Consider the following 17941-nt stretch of genomic DNA (forward strand, 5'->3'; position numbering starts at 1 on the left):
TGTTGTTTTTTATCTATATGAAAGAAGATACATATAGAAACTAATAATTTATCATAACTGCAATTTTAATAATTTATTATAACTGCAATTTTGATACAATGTTATATTTGGATGATAATAAAAAATAAATAAAAAAGACATTATAACTTGAATTTTGATACAATGTTTTATTGGGATGATAATAAAATATAAAAATAAAGGCATTTCTAAATACTATGATTTTTTTTTAATTGAAGTATCACGAGTAAAAGATACTGTGAGTACAATATTTTTGGTCTTTAATTACAATTTAACCTTTTCAAGGATACTTAAAATATTAAAATCATTTATCTCATATAAGAAAGATATCAGTTTTCTAAATAGATATTTGAGTTGTTTTCTTGATGTATTAAATTGATGAAGTTAAAAAGCTGTTTTATAACGGGAGAATTTTATAACTTTGAAATGTAATACAAATCATATGGAAAACGTAGTTTTTTGAACTATTAGAAACCTTTGAAACCAGAAAAACACTCTATCTCTTTAGATAACGATCATAAATAATACTCCCTTTCTTCAAAACTAACCCGTGTGAAATTGCTCAATATAGCCACGCTCTAACCTATTCGTCCAGAAGAAAAATCAATAATAATTCTTCTGTTGAAAGCTGACTCTGGGCAAAACCTCGCAACTAATTATTCGGAGCCTTTGCCCTATATTACAGCGATTTGCACTTTTCCTACTTTGGCACAAAAATCATCCCGATAAGATATTATTTATTTTAAGTCGTATGTGGATCAGATCTTATTTGATGTCACTGTCATTGTCGTAACTCATGACATTAAAAAATCAACGTAATTTATGTTTTCAAAGGACATTAAAAATCTAATACCACAGAGTTACTGCGTGGTTATAGCATATGCCATGGCATGTTTCTAGAATCCCTGTAGTCCATCACCCATCCTATAAGCATTAGCTCTCTGGGAGAGAAACAGGCAAGCCAATTTCGTTTGTTTGATGACTGTATGTATCTCTAGAGCAGAAGGAGAAATATTACTACCTTGGAGAGAGCAGAGATCTTTCTGTTGTTGTTGGTTTGTGATGTGGTGTTTTCCTTTATTGCTCCATTATCATGATGGTCCAGATTTTGTTACACGTACAGGATGGACACAATTAGTTATTACTGGGAATACTGTATGCTTACAGTTTCAGTTGAGAATGAGAGCACATCAAGAATGACAATAATTCATGGTGTGCAAGTTTGGTTGTAGGAGTTTAGGAAGGATATTATCATGGGTTCTGCAATGAGAATGTTGATTTTGATGATGCTTATTCTAAAGATGGAGAAAGCAAACTCCAACTCATGTGAAGAAAATCATCACAATATTCCATGTACTTCGGCCTTATCTGAAGAGGATTGCCAATCCCTGGTTGAGCTACGCATCAACAACTTAATTTCCGTTGATGAAATTGCAAGAGCAGCCCGCGATTTTGGGGGCATGTGCCACCACAGCCCAGCTGCCATTGTATACCCTGAATCGGTAAATGACATAGTTAGAGTTGTAAGAACAGTAGTTATGTCTGATCACCTCACAGTAGCAGCTAGAGGAAATGGGCATTCAATCAATGGACAAGCTCAGGCCTTAAATGGAATAGTGGTTGACATGATGTCTGCCCCCATGAAAAGAATTCATGTCTTCCAGGAATGGGAGATGATGAGGAGAGTCAAGCTTATATCGACGTGTATGCAGGGGAATTATGGGTGGATGTGCTTAAGGCAACTCTCAGAGAGGGGCTGACTCCTCGTTCATGGACAGATTACCTCTTTCTTTCTGTTGGTGGGACACTTTCTAATGGTGGTGTTAGTGGCCAAACTTTTCGTTTTGGGCCACAAATAAGTAACATATTGCAGCTGGAAGTCGTCACAGGTACCTTTTATATCCCATCTGTTTCCCATGCCATTGTACTGAGAGAAATGCATTAAAACAACTGTTATTAACTGTGGTGGAACTCTGGTATGAAAATGTGTATTAGGTCCAAGACTGGTCTTAAACTAGAGTACTTTGAAAAATGCAGGCAATGGAGAAGTGTTAACCTGCTCTGCAGGGCAGCAGGAGGAACTTTTCTACGGGGTTTTAGGTGGGCTTGGCCAATTCGGCATTATTACGAAAGCGAGGATCCTTCTTCAACAGGCTCCCAATATGGTATGAAATGTGTTACATACATTCCACCTCAGTAGGCTTGTGTTTTAAATAATTTTCATGTTCTAATTAAGTTGGCAATCTTCATATAAAATTACAACTATACAAAGATAAAATAGATACTCAGGCTTGGATCCCCTTCTGATATTTACATGTTGAAGCTAGACCTGCATGTGCATGTACATGGAAATCTTCATCTATTTTTCATGTTTGCCATGCAAACTGTGCTCATCTGACAAATGCCATTGCAGGTGAGGTGGATAAGGCTACTTTACTCGGACTTCGAATACTTTTCAAGCGACCAAGAGATCCTTATTTCTCTCCCCGACGACAAATCTTTCGATTACATCGAGGGTTTCGTGGTAGCGAACAGCGACGATCACACTAACGGGTTGTTTTCACTGTCACTATCCACTGACACGTCCCTCGACGCATCACTCATCCCTCCAAATTCAGGCCCAGTTCTGTATTGCCTGGAGGTGGCGTTATATTATCATAATACCACTGATTTCACGACCTTGAAAAAGGTTTGATTAGATGATCATAGTGTTCTTTTACATAAACCCTAAAATTGTTTCTCAATAGTTTCAACACAGTGAAATTGTAAACACTCTGAACTCTGAAAGTGTTTGCAGAAAATCGACACCATGCTGGCTCCTCTGAGTTTCATAAAAGGTTCGAATTGTGACATTGACATATCATATTTCGATTTTCTTAACCGTGTACATAGGGAAGAGATCTCGGCCAGAGCCACTGGAATGTGGGATGCTCCTCATCCCTGGCTAAATCTCTTCATACCGAAATCTCAAATCTCACGTTTCGATAACAAGGTTTTGAAAGGAATTCTTAAACATGGCATAGGAGGACCCATCCTCCTATATCCTCTGAACAGAAACAAGTAAATATGCATATCTCCCTCTTCCACCCTGTGATTAACTTGTTAACAATACTAATCCAAAATATGTTGTTATCTTTGCAGGTGGGATTCTCGAATGTCTACAGCTGTGCCTGATGAAGAGATCTTCTACTTGGTGGGAATTCTACGTTTTATTCATCCAAATTCACCAGGTGCTAATTCCATAGAGAGCATATTTGCAGAGAATGAGGAGATTCTTCGAATATGCGTAAGGGAGGGCATTGAAATGATACAATATCTTCCTCATTACAAAACGAATGGAGAGTGGAAGAAACATTTCGGTAAGAAGTGGGGCCAATTCGTGGAGAGGAAACGCAAGTTCGATCCTCGAGCGATTCTTGCTCCAGGCCAAACAATCTTTTCCAGATCTTGACTAGCGCTAGCGCTAGTTACTACAGTGAAAAAACGCTACTGGTAAATATATATGGTCCAAAGATATAATGGGACCCCGATTTCTATCCCTCAATTATATTGGAAAACTAGTGTGAATGGAAGTTTGCAAAAGATTTTTCCTTTCATGGATATACTCTTCAGCACCATTTACTTTCCAAACATGACTGAATTTTTGGTCGGGCAAATTGAAAAGTTGCTGACACTTCTATTCAGGACCGAATTACTTGTCAAACATAGACGGAATTTTTCCTGTTGGGCAAGTTGAAATATGATTGCAGACACTTTCGCTATTTTTAAAATAAAGATTATCTGTTGGATTCCGAGTTTCCCATCAATCTATAAAGTGTTATATTCATATGTGTATTAAACATTAGTTGATATAAATAAAAAATAGTTTCCCAGATAACTTTATATGTTCATATTTGTATTAAACATTCGTTGTTTTTTATATTTGTGTTGGTCTATCAAAGGAAAAAACTAGCATTGTCCATGGCTATGGGTTCGTTAAAATATTTATTTTAATAAAAATGAGATACATTTTGAGAGAAAGAAAAACATAAGATATGCATTTTGGTTTGGTGTTTTAATTAATATTTATTTAAATATATAAAAAGTTTTGTTAATGTTATATTTATGAGAATGTTTTGGAATCAATAAAGGGATAAGTTTAAATATTTTATGTTATTTGTTTTGGTAATTTTATTAAAATTTATTCATGTAAATGAAGGATTTTCATTGTTTAAATTATTTTAAAATGTATAATTAAATTTCCACTTTAAAAAGGTTAGAGTCAATGTGGTCATTGGGAGCATGATAAAAGAAGTATGGAGAATGTAAAAATATCTGAGTTTTTCTATGACATAATAAAAGGCTTGGGAATTTCTTAATTGGATGTGGCCCATATTGGATGAAACACTAAAATTTTGTTTCATGTGTATTTATTATAATTTGTGTTTATATGTCTATTATATTTATATTTATCTCCCTTTTTATAACATCTATATTAGAGCCAAGGGAAGAGCAATCTATGCATAAGAGATGTGTAGAAGGTTGTGGTCATAGAGGTTACAAATGCATGTGTGGAGCAAGGGAAAAGATGCCCAAACCAAAGTATGGAACTTTAGATGCATTAGAGGAGCAATGAGTAGTTTTGTGTGGATGCACCTTGAATCCCAAGATTTAGAGCCTAGTGAAATGTTGTTGTGGCTAACTGAGAGTTGAGAAAAGTGGTTTAATGGCTCCTAGGATGGATCTATGTAAGATCACTTTTCAAGGTTAGGCTAATGGCAAATTACTTGGATCTAGCAAATCTAAGTGAGCTTGGATGGTCAGGTGAAAGAAAGACAAGTGCAACAGATGATTATTGAGTGAAGGTTAAGGATTATATGCAAATTATGGATCAACACAAGTTTGAAATATATATCTGCAATATGAGAGAACACAAAGGTGTAATCAATGGTTGCTAGATGTGGTTAAAGAGTCAACATGTTATGGAGAGTTCACCTAGTGCATGGACACCCTACACTATTTAAGAGTCTCAATAAAGCAAAATTGAAACTCGTAACATGATGTAGCATCTTTATTTGTTGTGTTGTAAGACTTATCTTCTAGCTATCGGTAAAACCTTCCATTGCACTTATAAATTATATTTTTGTAAACTTTTTTTACTCAAGCAATGAAATGACTTCTCCTTCCTTTTTTAATGATTCTGTCTTCGAAGAAGGTGTTTTGGGTTTTGTAGTCTCATCTTTGGGTGTATTTTACACTCTCACATGGTATCAAAGCTTCAACTGTAAGATTCCCATTTCTTTTTTTAAAGATGTGTTGGAAGAAGGTGTTTTGGGTTTTGTAGTCTCATCCTTGGGTGTATTTTACACTCTTACATGGTATCAAAGCTTCAACTAGAAGATCCCCATTTCTTTTTTTAAAGATGTGTTGTAAGATGGGATTTGGGAAGGAGGCCACATTTTTTTTGTAGATCTTAAGTTTTGATGTAGTTTATTTCAATGGTCCTACAGTCTGATCTAGATCTACAAACAAGCCCTAATTTGTCCAAAAAAATCAAATTGCTCCATTTTGAGAAAGTTTCTCAACCCTTTTCCTTTATGTTAGATTGTACCATACCGTGAATAGGGATGTAAGTACCAAGATAGACATTGAATATTCTTTTAACGAAACCTAAATCAAATTGGAGTTATTGTAGATTTTGTTGCTTAGTTTTCCAAGGAAGAGTGACAAAAGCAAGGGCCTTCTTTTTAGAGTGAACCAAGGTGTCATTATCAATTATTTTTTTTTAAAATAGACATAATATCATTTCTGCCAATAAAATTAGTGACAATGGTATTTTTTTTAAAATATACAAGATAAAATTTAATCACAAATATATTATTTTGGGAGGAATTTTTTAAATTTCTTTAAAAAATAAAGGAAAATAAAACTTTCCAAATTTTGGTAACAATATTTTACCAGGGTAAAAGGGATTTTTTTTGTTGGGACCAAAATATTTAAGCAATAAATCTTTTCTTTGTTGTATAGAGGTTATTGGGTAGTTTCTGAAGTCATTGGGAAAAGTTATTGGATAAATTTTCATTGTTACACATAACTAAGTTCGTTAAAATATGAAAAATTAAAGGAAACAATTTATGTAATCAAGAGGTCTATGGAAAATGTTAAGTCATAATTGTTTAGTATTTACAAAGGATGTTGAAAAGTTTCTAAAAATAAGCAAGATGAAGCCATTGGTTTGATATGGTTGTCTCTCTCAAATAATTTGTTGTTTAATATCAGAAAATGTAGCACTCCAAAAGAAATTTAGGATAAGTTGGCCACTCTATCCCAAGTTGGCCACTATATTTGGAAATGTTGATGAATTTCAGGCTTTAGAATTGGAAGCAACATTATGAACTTTGGTACCTAATTAGCATGCCTCTATTAAGGAGTAACTTGCAAGATTTAGGTTCTAGATAGCCCAATTAAAAGCATGTGGGAAGGTGAAACAGTGTTACTGTAATGTATATTTTTTATCTTATAAAATTTTAATGTTCATTTTCATGTTTTTTCATCTTCATATTATTCAATAATATATTACCTTAGAGATTCATTCAAAGTGCCTAGTTTTGTGATAGTTTTTTATCATCTCACATGAGAAAAAACTAAGCTTAAGTAGGTAGATGTTCTCTCTAGTTATTCGAATTAGGATCTTGTATCTCATACCTCCAAAAGTTAGAACATAGCTTGGCCTTGATAGATGAAAAAATATTCTCAATCCCATGAGTCTCCCTCAAAGCCTCAGCAAAACATTCAACCTCCACCTCCAGCTTCTAATACCAATGGATCTTCCTTTGAGACAAAGGAAAAGAAGAAGAAGAAGAGGAAAATAGATGGTACATGTTCCTTTTGTTGTAATTCTATACATTTTGAAGCATAATGTTTGGAAAAGTTGCAAGTCTTAGATGATGCCATAAAGAAGCACAATATGTCAACAAGTAAAGGACATGCTTTATCCACTAAAGATATAGGTAGATGTATAGATCACTATAAACTTTATTCAGGAGCATCACATCATATAACTCCTTGTCAATATTTTCTTCCTTCTACATCTCATAACAAAATTCTACAAATTTTAATTAAAGAATCTACTCAGCTTGAAGTCTTGGGGTTAGGTATTCTGCACTTAACTGATAGGTGCATTAACAATGTACTCCTTCTCATTGAGATCTAAGAACAATTATTTTCCGCTTATCAAATTTGTCATTTTAATGATGAGAAAATACTTGTGATTTCTCCCAATCCAGTAGTTATTCGTTAACTACGTGATCCAACAATTATTGTTGTTATTGATCAGGTTAACCATGCCGCCATATTATATAAGTTTGTCACTTTTTAGTATTACTAGACTTATTTCACTGATCATGCTGATTCTTTGAGTAGGATTTGACATGAAATATTTGGCCATATAAATCATAGATATTTGTAGTATATGTTCATCCAAAATGTGGTTTTCAATCATCCAAAAGTTTCATGTATTAATGGGTTATGTGTACTAGGTTGTGATCATAGAAAACCACACCAAGATCCCTTTCCTAAAGGGAAGGCTTTAAGTGAAATTGTACCTCTTGAGTTGGTGCATAGTGATTTGGTATCATTTACAACTCTTTCGTTTTAAGGGGCCAAGTTTGCACTAACCTTTATTGATAATTTATCATGGAACTCATATGTGTACTTCCTCAAGTACAAGAGTGAATTATTTACAACATTCAAGACATTTAAAGATTTCATTTAGAAATATTCCTCAAGCTCTATCAAGGAGCTACGTAATGATAATGGGAAGGAATATGTCAATAAGGAATTTCATGATTTTTGTAGACAACAAAGCATTCTTCATCAACACTTTGTTCCCTAAACCCCTAAACATAATGGTGTTGTTTAAAGGAAGAACTGAACACTGAAGGAGATGGAAAATTGAATGATTTCGTCCAAGAACATCACATATTCCTTCTAGGCTGAAGTAGTTAATTGTGCCAATTATATTCAAATCGGGACATCTCATAAGGAAATTCAGCATATGACTCAAGTAAAAGCCTCAAAACGTGAGAAGCCTGTTATAGGCCATTTTGTCACATCCTATCAATGGACCTCCTAATGGTATCAATCAACATCCTATTCCCCCTTGTCATCATCTTGCACAAATCCCTAAGAAAATCCCTTTCATTCCCCAGATTTTCTGCCCTAAACTGCATCATTTGAGCCACTTTTAGGACCAACGCATCCTGGCCTCTTGCTAGACAACGTTCAACTACAGGTTGCTCCATTATGGCCTGCGTTGATAACCTACAGGTTACTCCCCTTTGCACCTACATTGGTTCTAGAAATTCAATAAAAAGAGAGAAATTTTGGAAGCCTCCTCTTTAAGAAGCTTACAAAATTTGTTACAACCTGTTGACAGTGTTGGACCCACCAACATCAGGGGATCTCCCCAGTATGAAGTCCCAACTCGACCTCAAACCATTTGGTGTAGGAGTCCCATCCAATATGATGGCCTAGTTGCTATTATCTTAAAGATTTGCCTTAACTCTTACTTGTCAGCACATGAGGGTGGTCTGCCTTGTCTTCTGAGAAGTGAACCTCACGTACTTGGTGAGTGTAAGTGTCACTTGTGTCAATGGTTCTTTCATCGTAAAGGGAGAGGGTGGGAGTGAGTCCCAAGTAAGTTGGGAGAAGTTCCAACTATGCTAGGAACACACACAACACAATAGGACATGCACAGCTTCTGGCGGAACAATCCACACAGATGCGGCAGTCACAACACACAAGGGAAGATAACACGGATAACACTCATCGAATTAGTTTGCGCGAGTACAATGCTTGTTATAGAAAGTTCCATGTGAAAGGTCTATCTGATGTATGGAAGAGTAGTCTACATAGGAGAGACAGTGTTAACAACATATACAACACATTTTCATTAAAATATGTGTATTACAACAAGGGAATTAGTTCAAGTGTTAAACACAGGTTCAAGCAACATGCATTACAAGTGTTAAATATTAGTCTTACAACAGATACAATACATGTGTGAAAATGTGCTAGCCTATTAGCAGACTTCTAAATTAAGAGAAAGTTCCATGACACGTTGTTACACCATACATCACTAACCCTGTGTGAGGGGTGTTGGAGCCACTGCTTACTCCTCAAATAAAAGATAACAGACACTCTTGGCTGTGTGGGAGGAGTTGAGGTGAAAAGTATTTTGCATGTACAAATGAGGGGGTATTTAGAGCCAAGGGTGAAACTGACCCTTGGGCTTGTTCGACTACCCTCATGACTGTTTGAGTTCCATGACTTTTCGACTTTACATGACTCTTTGTACAATAAGTGGGTCTCTTGGACCTTCACATTACATTACATTGATTTGACAACATGGCCCATAGTGGAGACGTGGAAGACATGACTCATGACACGACTCAAAATGATAGTGCTGGTACATTCATGTTGCTGCTGGAGTGCATGTTGAGCTACAGCGTTGTTTGGTGATGGATGTCTTCATGGTGTGTTACAGCTACACATCCGCATGGCAAGGTGCACGGAGTCTTCGATGGTCGTTGGATTTATTTATGTTTCTTTGGCACATTTCTCCTTTCTTGTATGTTGGAATGCTTGACAGGCTCATCTGTTTGCGAAAGGTGCATTATCATCTGTGAGCACATCTTGCATGTCTACTTGTTCTTCCATCCGTGAACACATATTTGCATGATCATCCATTCGCGAGCACATCTCTTCGCATGCATCGTTCGCTTTTCTGTTGTTGAACCTATCCCTCTACATGTGCTCCCTTCGTTCATCCCATTCATCATCACACCATGTTTGTTGGTGTACCAATACCTGTAGTCACTCATGAAGAGACAACATCAAATCCAAAAACCTCCTAGTCTACCATGACACATGATCATTTTGGATGCAGCTGACTGGGAGAGGCAACAAGGTTGCAAGGCAGGATGATGGCTCCCGGCACTGCTGATGAAAACTGTGCAAGAGTCATTGGGTGATGAAGATGGGAAATTTGGGTCGACAGTGACTTTATGCAAGGTTTGGCTCGGTTGGAAGGAAAAACTGCACAACTTTTGGGAGGAATAGTCCGGGCTGCAGGAAGGATAGGCAGAAAAATCTGTGTACTTTCCAGAAGGAGCTGGAAGCGAGGTTGGACAACAAAATTTGCACAATTTCTTGGAGGAACAGGTCGGGCTGCAGAGAGGATTGGCAAAGAGGATTTGTGTAATTTTCCTGGGGAACGAGCTGAGAGCCTAGCAGCCAAAAGTGCACAAAAACTGTGCAATTCCATAGGGGAACTCGCAGTCAACTGTCAGGAGCTTGGCAATAGAAACTACGTAATTCCTAGACGGAACAGGCAGCCTACTGCTAGGCATTGTTGGTGAGGGAAACTGCACTGAGGCTGGGAGGCTAGCCTGCTAATCATCTCTGCAAAATTTCTGGGATGAGTGAACTATTGGACAACAGAGGGACTTCTCATGAAAACTACGCAATTTTCTAGATGAGCACTCAGTCGACTATCGGGGGGACTGGTTGGAAAAGCTGCACAATTTTCCGAGGGAGACAGGGACAGGCATTGGGTGTCTGTCTGGCCTACCTACGCAATTTTTCCAACCAGCAGAGCAAGCAAGGTCTGCAGCCTCTGCACAATTTTTGAGAGGAATGAGTCCTAGGGTGGTTGTCAGGTCAAATCCTCTGTTTGACCAACTTGAAGGCTGATTGATTGCTTGCAGAAAGCGCAACTTGAAATAACTTTCTTGGTGCTTCTGTGCTATTCTGGGTGGCATTTGATTGATTCAATGGAAGGGTGATGGTCTGAATGTTAGAGGAGAGTCTAGTCGTCGAAATTTCAACAAAATGACTAAGTGTGTGAATGAGTGAAAGATGCACATGTGATCTCGGAAACACACACAAACATGACTTGATGACGAGACGACCCAAACCATCCACACACACATGCTCAACAAGACTGGCCGACGGCGTGAGCGACAAGCGCGACGCTTGTGATTAATCATTGATTGATCGTGATGATGCTTGCATGACAGTGAGTGTGACTCCATGTGTGGGTGTGATAGATGCTTTCATAGTGAACACAACATGTACACACGAAGTGAAGGCCTTGAGCATGACCAAAACATCGTCACAAGCATGATTTCGGTATCAACATGAAAAAACTTGGATAGAATGAATAATCAAGATGGATGCAAAGACTCACACAAGCTCACAGAGTGAACCCGTGTGTGTGCAGTCATCAAGAAAAACTCTCAAGAGAGGCTCCTAAATTGGGTGTAGGCCAAAATTTTGGAGGGTGGTTGTAGTTTCTCTGTTTTTGTTCATTGATAGCACAGGGCCTTCATATTTTGGGGAGTATTGAATCAATTTGCGGGTTACTTTGTCTTTTCCACTTACCCCATGAACATACATGGTTCGTCTTTTGCCAACTCGGTCAAACACAATCAAAAGTTCAGCTTGATCACTGTGTTTCGAATCTAGGAAGGGTATTTTAGCTCACGAGTTGAAGATTTTTAGAGTATAAGTTTTCATCTCTGGTGTTACTCCACTACCAGCAGGCCTGAACAGTACCCTGACGGAGTCTCACAAGAGCGCACACATTGCTCCATTGCCAGCGAGCCTAGTCAATACCCCGGTGGAGTTGCATGCTTCACCACTTTGCGTAGGAAGCCTTTCTCTTCTTTCACCTTCGTATTTTTCAAGAGTACTATGCAAAGGCACTTATTTATTTTTAGGGCAGTAGAGGGATCTCGACTTATTGGGAGAAGAAGAGGTTGTTCCTTCAGAGAAGCATGTAAGACCTCTGACATAGGTTTGCAACCGTACATCGTCTAACGAAAATGCACACACTGCACCATCCAAACCTAAATCTCCATGTGTCATCTGCAAAAGGGGACCACTATCATCGAGATTGTCCTTGCATCCCACATATCTTAAGGGACTGGTCTCCCCACTTGCACAATCCGGTGTCATCAACCTCTGACAATCATGTTGAGAGTACACCGTCAACTAGTGAAAACAAAGTCACCAGACAGAAAGGAAAATCTAAATTTCCTTGCAGATTGTGTGAAGGCGATCATGCCCTCCACCATTGACCCTTCGTAAACGAAGCTAAAAGAGTCTTGGATAACCATCCTACATCACCACAGCGACTCCCTCCTGGATACAAGAAACTCTTACTGAGACCATTGCTAGTTGAAAATCTGACTGACGCTTTGTTGTCGGTTGAAGCGCCTATCATTGAAGATAACCCCTTTGAGTCTGCATCGGACCAAAGTCAACAATTCAAGATGGCAGTCGACCCCATCTTGTCTTCAGAAGATTCACCTTCAGATGATACAGTCACCAAAGAGAATGAGAACAACACCGTTCAAATTCTTTTCGTAAACACAGAGTCCAATGAACATGGGGTCAATCTACCTGTTCTTTTACCGCAAGAAGGAATTTCATCAAAGATGTATCTGGCCGTTTATTCGGTCCCACCTCCAAGCAACCTAGTTGTCTCCTTCGATTGGAATCTACTAGGCAGGCCTCGTTTACCATCTAATGTACCATTCTGAATCATAGTGAAAACTTACAAAATGGTCATGGTTGGTACCATCATAGATGAAGGGGCTTCTATGAGTATCCTTTCCTCAACTGCTTGGAAAGCGCTTGGTTCGCCATTGCTTTTGCCTGAGATGCGATATCTGACAGGCTTCGACAAAGGAACCAGTCGACCGTTAGGGATCCTTCCAAATTTGCCTATAACTTTGAGAAGGAAAACTGTTTATCTGAACGTGATGGTAGTCCAAGGACCTTTAGATTACAATCTTCTCCTTAGGCTTGACTACATTTATAGCATGGGAGCTATTGTTTCCTCACTCCTTTGAGTGATGTGTTTTCCACATGAATGAAGAGTGGTCCAACTCGTAGACCAGCTTTCATTCCCCAGTTCACACATAACTAATAGTCAAATGCCATCCTTAATAGGTCTTTTTGCGCAAGGAATGTCTCATCAATCTCCAGTCCGTCCACCTGATGAACGCGAGTGATTCAGTGGTTGTGACTGAAACCCAGGGGGCATGCACCCTGGTCTACTTCGGCAGGAAAACTTTAGGTATAGGGTAGGTTTCCGTGGAGGATATATGACTGGTCTGACACACCCGTCCATTTAGGAAAATGGGATTAGACTAGAATAAGATACCTCCGTCAAAAGGTATGCCTTTCCCGACAGAGCGAGTGTTTTGTCTGCAAATTGAAGGGTAACCTGGGTATGCCTTTCCCGATAGAGCAAGTGTTTTGTCTGCAAATTGAAGGGTAACCTGGAAACTCTACTTCGCTATACCTGGAGGCATGCAAACCTTTTTGCGTGAAAGTGAAAAGCAACCATTTATTTTCCTAGTTTGTAGATTCTTAACCCTTTAAACTCGTAGGATTGGTCATTCCTAGCTTACATAATAAAAGGAGTCGGAGCATAATTTCGAATGGTGCAAGCTCCCTAAAATATGAACCTATCGATGAGACATCCTTATTATACGAATAGCACGAGCAGTTTTACATGAAGTTCAAGCTCGTTAAAAATTAAACCTAGCAATGAGCATATGTTCCACCATAGTTTAAGCTCATTAAAAAATGAACCCACTTCCGGTAAATAACCATTTTGAACGCATTATCATCAGCTTTTGAGCCTTGGTCGTGTTCTTACTATCACCTCCACTCTGTTTTAGCTGATCATTCGCCTCCATTTGATTATTTACCCCTTTTGAGGAACAGCTGCGACGAGTGATTCTGTTAGCCATCTTCTTAACACTGCGGTAATTGGAAAGTTCCAACCCTCACCTGGAACCAGCTGCTACCCGAAATATCACTCGTTCCTCAAAAACGAGTCTCCTTTAAGCTCTTTTCATCTGACTTGGAAAAAATGAAACTATTGCCGAGAAATTGGCCTCTCCAACTCGTTAAAGTGATTGGAAGTGCCATCCCTCCTTTAGATTTTAATCTTTTTGGACCTGAGGTATTATTACACAAAAAGATCGAGCGTTTGTCTTGTTCAGCTCATTAAAACTATCGAAAAGTCATCCCTTTCACATTGTTTTATACTTTTTCGGACCTAAGGGATTATACTACGAAAAAGGAATATTGGAGTTTCCTTTCCGTCTCTTTTCAAACTCTCTAAAATTGAAAAGGACTGAGTTATCCTTGTTGTTAAACTCGTTAAAACAATAGCGACAAACTTGTCCATTCAGACAAGAGCGAGTTTCACTGTCGCTAGGCTCGTTAAACATAGCGACAGGTTTTCCTGAAGGGCAAATTATAGAACAAGCATATGTTATCCTCCTCAAGCTTGAGAAAAATAAAGATGTACTAGCTAGAAATGACTCGGGAAATTGGGAAGAAAACTTGAAGAAACTTTATTGGTAGCAGGTCGCTCTTGAACATGACACTTTCACTCCATCACCATGATTGAGTCGGGTTGGGTTATTCTGTTCACCGGTCACATCACCATTGGTCCACGGTACCATCCAATTTTGGGGTTAACGCTACCAATCCATTTCAGTGTTGCCGATATGTTCAAGAGAAGTTGCTCAAAGAATTTACCTACCCAGCTTGTGTCTCATCCGCTGCAATACCTTCACGCTTCATTCTTTCATGACCGCCACCCTGAACCTTGTATCATCAGATCATTTCCACCACTGCAAAATCATTTTCTCTGTTCCGTGTTGTAGATGTGGGATTCATCAATGCCTTCCTACGACGGGTCACTTCTTGTCGACATCAGCTCATTATCCAAGAAGTCGACCTAGGAACAACCCATTCAGTACTTTGAAGCTTGCATGCCTCAATGGCAAGTTTCTCACTTCCGGTGATAGGTTTACATTAATGGCCTTCGACCGAAAGATTTTGCATGGTGTTCAACATCAACTCATGTATTCACATCATGTGAATTGTATTGTAGTACCTTGATGGTCATCATCATCATCGGTGATTCCTCTCACACCTATTAACAACTTACATCATTGGCTAGTAATCAGGCGATGTCCTCCCATGTTCGACATCAGAACATCTTTTCACATGGATCGACTTGTACTTTCAGGCAAAGATTGAACGAGTTTTGAAGACCCCGGATCTAGTTTCATCCATCCAGGCTGCTATATATTCAGGAAAATAAAGACATCAAATGTACATCATTGTTGCACAAATAATCATCCAAACTAAGGGATGATAGCTCTACCAGAATCATCAGTCTGCACACAGACGGTTGTCTATCCTATGTACATAAAAATGAATTTATCAAGCTGAGCATGGGAAGGCCCGCCTCAGCCAGATTATGAAAATATTATGAAGATAATGTATTGTATTGTATCTTATTACAGGTCACCTTCCAGTTTGAAAAACCTTGGATCCTCATTATAAAGCATTTCACCTTACATCAAAAGATTTACGACCTCATTCTTTAGGGGGCAACTGTTATAGACATATTTGGGCACTGCATGTTGGAAATAATACTGAGAGGGGGGGTGAATCAGTATTATCAAGCAATTTACCAAATCTTCCTTATTTGATCTTTTGAATTATTCTTGCATATCAGTACCATAAAATAATGAGCATGAATAAAGAAAATAGACAGTCACACCAAAGAACACAAGATGTAAGGTGGAAACCCAATGCGGGAGAAAACCACCTGCTGCAATATGTCTCTATCTTCTTTCAAGAAATTCTTTTTACAATGATTTTGTACTGGTGCAGTCCTTTACCAGCACGCAGGCTGCAACCTGCAGAGAGCTACAACTCTCTCTCGTTTTCCAGTCTCTCCTGGAAGGGAGCTACAACCCCCTACTTATTTTTATGAAGAATCAAATGATCAACAAGAATACAACAGATACAGTCCACTACAGATATCAGATCAGTAATTACAGAAATAACCCAGAACACCTTATGAACAGAAATATACAGTCAACAGATCATCTTAAGACAGGGACGCATATTTTCTTTCTGTGACCTGCGACTGGACGCAGTCTACCTTCCACTGTTCTGCGTGCCGACGCACTGTTCCTCTATGCTTTGCTGCGACCGGCGCACCCAGAAACACTATCGCGCCGCGTCTTTTGCTTCAGAGACGCACCCAATAACACAGTCGCGCCGCGTCCTTTGCCTCAGAGACGCACCTGAGCCTTTACTGTACTGCGTCCCGGCGCACTTTCCCTTCACTGAACCTGCGTCCCTTCAGATATAAAAGATATGAGGACTTCAGAACCAACCCAAACACTCAGATCCACAGATCTGATCATGCGCCATAGAGATCACAGTCCATTAGAAGATTCGCCTTCATAGATCTGGACTAGATCTCACCAAAAGATATTCAACCAAGATGATACATAATCCAAATGAACTCCTTTGCTTTATATAGGCAAGCTTCTCCCCAAAACATGGAACAAAACCACGAGCCGACACCATAGAAACACAAAACCGTCGGCTAGATACCACACAAGAAACCCCCACGTGCTTTTCTTTGCCTTGAAATGTGTGCACTGGGCGGACGCACCTCCTGAACGGCTGGCCTGCGTCCCTGGACACGGGTTCTGTATGGTATACCTGCGGGGACGCACTTGCTGAACATATTTCCTGCGTCCTTCTTGATTTATCACCTGAATGGGTTTGCCATCAAGGACAACACCTGAATCATAATGCCAACAATCTCCCCCTTTGGACTTGATGGCAACCACATAATCTTCAACTTCATTCTCCCCCTTTGACATCAAGGGCAAAGGGTATGCTCCCCCTATGCTCATGCATCTCCAGATCTGTAACCAGAAATCCATCATGAAGGAGATAGAGACATATTGCAGCTATTTCCAAGATCTCCTTCTCCATAATGCCAACAATGCATTATGTGCTCCCCCTGAGCCTATACCACCAATAGGAAGATGATCAACAGTAAGATGATGCATCAACAACCCCCAGCTTTTGCCTGAGGTATTCAAAAATGTCCCTGGGCAACGGTTTGGTGAAAATATCAGCAACTTGTTCCTTAGAAGGAACATACTCCAACTTGACCTTCTGTTCAAGTACTTGTTCCCGGAGAAAATGGTACTTGATTGGTATGTGCTTGGTTTTTGAATGCATAACCGGATTCTTTGAGATGCTAATTGCACTTGTGTTGTCACATAAGATAGGGATTGGAGGAGTACAAGTGATTTGATAATCCTGCAAATTCTGCATCATCCAAAGGAGTTGGGTGCAACAAGATGCAGCAGCAACATATTCTGCTTCAGCTGTAGACAAGGCAATTGAACTCTGTTTCTTGCTGAACCAAGAGACCAGTCTGGGACCCATAAAGAACGCACCACCACTTGTGCTTTTCCTGTCATCCACGCTTCCGGCCCAATCTGCATCTGTATAGGCATGAAGAGTAAGATCTGTATCTCTAGGATACCATAAGCCATAATTTTGAGTCCCTTGAAGATATTTGAAAATTCTCTTCACTGCTTGAAGATGAGTCTCCTTCGGATTTGCCTGAAATCTTCCAACTATTCCAACTGCATGCATGATGTCTGGTCGGGTACCTGTCAAATATAGTAAACTTCCAATCATAGATCTGTAGGTTGGTTGATGTACTGCTGCAGATTCATCATTTGCACTGAGACTACATCCTGTGACCATGGGTGTACATACTGGTTTTGCATCTTCCATGCCATATTTCTTCAAAATCTGCTTGAGATACTTGGTTTGAGATAAAAAGATTCCTCCTTCCTTCTGTTGGATTTGCAAACCAAGGAAATATGTCAGTTCTCCTAGCAAGGACATTTCAAATTCTTTCTGCATGACTGAGGCAAAGCTTTGACTCATAGCTTCTTCATTGCTGCCAAAAATAATGTCATCTACATACACAACAAGTATTAGCAATTTGTCATTT

The 17941-nt window shown here is 39.0% G+C and overlaps 1 pseudogene across 1 annotated transcript; it reads left to right on the top strand.

The window, feature by feature from the left end:
* The first annotated feature begins 958 nt into the window (after positions 1 to 958).
* Positions 959 to 3762, top strand: LOC149219429 (cytokinin dehydrogenase 7-like; annotated as a pseudogene). The gene is made up of 5 exons (XR_016248694.1): positions 959 to 1907; positions 2056 to 2183; positions 2432 to 2707; positions 2816 to 3078; positions 3160 to 3762. The product of XR_016248694.1 is annotated as a cytokinin dehydrogenase 7-like (transcript).
* The last annotated feature ends 14179 nt before the right edge of the window (positions 3763 to 17941 follow it).

This window comes from Pinus tabuliformis, chromosome Q (genome assembly GCF_031772625.1).
Source record: "Pinus tabuliformis cultivar Carrire ecotype Pingquan chromosome Q, CPIR1, whole genome shotgun sequence".
Lineage (NCBI taxonomy): Eukaryota > Viridiplantae > Streptophyta > Pinopsida > Pinales > Pinaceae > Pinus > Pinus tabuliformis.